The 4,606-nt window shown below is 50.1% G+C and overlaps 1 protein-coding gene across 3 annotated transcripts in view; it reads right to left on the reverse strand.

The window, feature by feature from the left end:
* Nucleotides 1-1,650, reverse strand: part of ARHGDIA (Rho GDP dissociation inhibitor (GDI) alpha) — a 5,671-nt gene extending 4,021 nt beyond the window's left edge. For all 3 annotated transcript variants that reach the window (XM_011962388.1, XM_011961989.1, XM_011962053.1), the window contains exon 1: nt 1,640-1,650. The gene's annotated coding sequence lies outside the window, so the exon portion shown is untranslated. The remainder of the gene's footprint in view (nt 1-1,639) is intronic.
* Between the last annotated feature and the right edge of the window lie 2,956 nt (nt 1,651-4,606).

The raw sequence follows: 4,606 nt of genomic DNA on the forward strand, positions 1-4,606 counted from the left end.
CCCACTGCAGGCCTGCGGCGGCCGCGTGGGCTGTGGAAGCCCGCGCAGGTGCAGTGCGCTGCCCTCCCCGGCCCAGTCGGTCCGACTGCGACTCTTGTTTGGGGGCCTTGTTATCTAGTCCCGGGACTTCCGGGAGGTAACGGGCACGGGGATTAAGTTCTCGTTAAACATGGGCGAGTGCGCCGGCGCGCGGGCCGCTCCAGCGCCCTGGTGTCTCCCGTGGAAGGACAGGGCTTCGGGACAAGGAGGAGCCCCTTGCACGCCCACGCCCAGGCCCCGTGGAAAGCTCGTGGTGGGCGAGGGCGCAGCCGGGGGTTTTTTCTCCAGGCTGAGACAGAATTCATGCGCAGCTCGCGTGGCTACTTGGCGCAGGCACAGCTGCAGAGGCCCTAGTATCCCTCAGGAATCCCGCGACTCCTCAGGACCAGAAGGCAGAGACCTCCTGGCACCGTGAGCACATGAGGGGCTTCCTTAGCCTGGGCTTCACCGCAGACGCTCAGTTCCCCACTCCACTTGTTCCGAGATTTCACACATTCGCCCACAAGGACCGTGTTGAAGCATCAGGAACGGCCGCATAACGTGAGTGGCCTGGCCCAGCTGTAGTGCTCGCACCCAGCCCTGTGCTCTCCTCCACCGGAGGCCAAGCCCCTAAAGGCCCTGCACCACACACTGGGCGGGACGCTGCCCCACGTCCAGCCCCAGCACTTGTTAGGACTGTGGACTCGTTAGCGTGGACTCCTCTTTATTTATTATTTTTTTGAGACGTAGTCTCTGTCACCCAGGCTTGAGTACAATGGCACAGTCTCGGCTTACTGCAACCTCCACCTCTCAGGTTCAAGCAATTCTCCTGCCTCAGCCTCCCGAGTAGTTAGGACTACAGGTGTGAACCAACATGCCCAGCCAAATTTTGTATTTTTAGTAAAGACAGGGTTTCACCACGTTGGCCAAGCTGGTCTCGAACTCCTGACCTCAGGTGATCCACCCGCCTCAGCCTCCCAAAGTGCTGGGATTACAGGCATGAGCCACCGTGCCCTGCCTCTTTAAGACACGGTCTTGCTCTGTTGCCCAGGCTGGAGTGCAGTGGTGCAATCTCAGCTCACTGCAGCCTCGATCTCCTGGGCTCAAGCAATCCTCCCACCTCAGCCTCCCGAGTAGCTGGGACTACAGGTGTGCACTACTATGTCCAGCTGATTTTTTATTTCTTGTAGAGATGGGGTCTCACTATGTTGCCCAGGCTGGTCTTGAACCCCTTAGCTCAAGCGAGCCTCCTGCCTCAGCCTCCCAAAGTGCTGAGATTACAGGTGTGAGCCACCATGCCTGGCCACCACCTCTTTAATCACTCTTGAGCTCCATGCAGACAGGGCCCTGTCTGTTTGGCCCATACTGCCAGGCTTCTGGCAGGGAACCCAGGCTGGCCAAGAGAAGCAGAGACCACACGCACACACGCGTGCAGCTGCTTTGTTCAGACATATAAATGAACACAGGAAGGCATTTTTGGGAGCCACTCTGCCCAGCCCCAAATTCTTTTGAGCTATTTTCAGGTGATGCCTGCTCCCACCACCCACACCCTACACCCTGTCCCAGGCAATCACAGTCCTGCTTTTAGTATCTCTAAACTTGCCTCTGATGGACACTTCACATAAATGACGATTATACTGTGTAATGTTTTTGAGGCTCACTCATGTTTTAGAGAGTATTTTATCCTTTTAAGATTCGATTGTGTGGGTATTCATTTTGTTTGTAACCATTCCAGTTGGCAAACATTCGGATGGTTTCTTTTTTGTGCATTATGAATAATGCCGCCATAAACATTTAGGAACATTATAAACCATTACAAACATTGCATTAAGCCTTTTCATGAACATGTGCTTTCATTTCTCTTGGGTAGATTCCTGAGTGGAAGTCCCCAAATGTTTCCCAATGTAGGTGTGCAGCTTTGCACCCCCTAGCAACGCTGGGCTGCTCCAGGTGGCCACAGGCTTGGCAACACCTGCTGTGCTCAATCCCAGCTGTATGAATGTGAAGCAGTGTCGTGTCACACTGTGGGTTGCATCTGCATTTCCCTGATGAGTCTTCCTGGGCAGAAACCTATTTAAATCTTTCCTCATTTTTATTGGGCTGTCTGAGTTATGAGTAGTTACATATCCTGTATACAGTCCTTTATCAGATATATGAGACGGGGTGCTGTAGCTCACACGTGTAATCCCAGCACTTTGGGAGACTGAGGCGGGCGGATCACCTGAGGCCAGGAGTTCGAGACCAGCCTGGCCAACATAGTGAAACACAAATCGCTACCAAAAATACAAAAATTAGCCGGATGTGGTGGCGCATGCCTGTAGTCCCAGCTATTTGGGAGGCTGAGGCAGGAGAATTGCTTGATCCCAGAAGGCAGAGGAGGCTGCAGTGAGCGGAGATCACGCCATTGCACTCCAGCCTGGGCAACAAGAGCAAAACTCAGTCTCCAAAAAAAAAAAAAAAGAGAGAGAGAGATGTGATTTGCAGACATTTTATGTGGTTTGTCTTTCATTTTCTTAATGATGTCTTCTAAGGGGCAAAACCTTTTATTCTAGTGAAGTAGTTTTTTTCCACATGCCTCATGCCTTTGCTATCCTGAGAACTCCTGAGCTGAGGAAGGCGGATCACTTGAGCCCGTGGTGTCAAGGCTGCAGTCAGCTATGATTGTACCACTGCACTCCAGCCTGGGTGACAGAGACCTTATCTCAAAAACAAACTCTTAGCCCAACTGGATATTGTAAAGGTTTTCCTTCGTATTTTCTTCTGTGATCTTCTGCTATATTTTATGCTTGTTGACACTTAGATCTACAGTCCATATTTTTTGGGTTAACTTTTGCATACGGAGTGAACATCTTTTCTGTGTGTAGGAACAGCCACCTGTCCTGGCACCTCTTGTTGAGAAACTGTGATTTCCCCCAGTGCAATGCCTCACCGTCTTTGTTGAAAATTTATTCACCATAGGCTGGGCATGGTGGCTCACGCCTGTAATCCCAGCACTTTGGGAGGCCGAGGAGGGTGGATCACATGAGGTCAGGAGTTTAAGACCAGCCTGGCCAACATGGTGAAATGTGGTCTCTACTAAAAAATATAAAACTAGCCAGGTGTGGTGGCGCATGCCTGTAATCCTAGCTACTCAGGAGGCTGCAGCAGGAGAATTGCTTGAAACCAGGAGGCAGAAGTTGCAGTGAGCCGAGATTGTGCCATTGCACTCCAGCCTGGGTGACAAGAGCAAAACCCTGTCTCCAAAAAAGCCAAAAAAACCATAAAAAGGCCGAGCGGGGTGGCTCACACCTGTAATCCCAGCATGTTGAGAGGCTGAGGCAGATGGATCACAGGTCAGGAGATAGAGACCATCCTGGCTAACACGGTGAAACCCCATCTCTACTAAAAACACAAAAAATTAGCTGGGCATGGTGGCAGGCACCTGTAGTCCCAGCTACTTGGGAGGCTGAGGCAGGATGATGGTGTGAACTAGGGAGGCAGAGCTTGCAGTGAGCTGAGATCGCACCACTGCACGCCAGCCTGGGGGACAGAGCGAGACTCCGTCTCAAAAAAAAAAAAAGAGAGGCCAGGCGCGGTGGCTTAAGCCTGTAATCCCAGCACTTTGGGAGGCTGAGACGGGTGGATCACGAGGTCAGGAGACTGAGACCATCCTGGCTAACACGGTGAAACCCCGTCTCTACTAAAAAAATACAAAAAAACTAGCCAGGCGAGGTGGCGGGCGCCTGTAGTCCCAGCTACTCGGGAGTCTGAGGCAGGAGAATGGCGTGAACCCGGGAGGTGGAGCTTGCAGTGAGCTAAGATCTGAGTTATGAGTAGCCTGGGCAACAGAGCGAGACTCCGTCTCAAAAAAAAAGACCCTGTTTCAAAATAAAAAATTGTTTTGACTACTCTAGGTCCTATAAATGTCCACATAACTTTATTAATATACATTTAACTTATATTTTATTAATACAGGCCTGGGAAAAAGGAATTTGATAGGAATTCTGTTGACTCTATAGAACAATCTGGGGAGAACTACCAACTTAACAATACTGTATCTCCCAAACCATAAAAGTGGAAATTTAGCTCAGTATTTTAGCTTTCAGTGCACAAGTCTGGCACTTTATTGTTAAATTTGTTCCTAAGTATTTTAGTCTCTCTAGTACTGTGTGATTGGAATTTTCTTAATGTCATTTTTGGCTTGTTGGTTGCTAATATATAAAATACAACTGATTTATATGTTGATTTTATATCCTGCAACCCTGAAAACTCACGGGTCTGTAAGATTCTTCAAAATTTTGTACACATAGGGCCAGGCATGGTGGCTCGTGCCTGTAATCCCAGCACTTTGGGAGGAGGCCGAGGCGGGCAGATCACCTGAGGTCAGGAGTTCAAGACCAGCCTGGCAAGTATGGTAAAAATCCTATCTCTACTAAAAATACAAAATTAGCTGGGCGTGGTGGTAGATGCCTGTAATCCCAGATACTCGGGAGGCTAAGGCAGAAGAATTGCTTGAACCCGGGAGCGAATGTTGTAGTGAGTTGAGATGGCACCATTGCACTCCAGCCTGGGCAGCAGAGAGACCCTGTCTCTCAAAAAAAACCCAAAA

The sequence above is a fragment of the Colobus angolensis genome, unplaced genomic scaffold (assembly GCF_000951035.1).
Source record: "Colobus angolensis palliatus isolate OR3802 unplaced genomic scaffold, Cang.pa_1.0 Scaffold1, whole genome shotgun sequence".
NCBI lineage: Eukaryota > Metazoa > Chordata > Mammalia > Primates > Cercopithecidae > Colobus > Colobus angolensis.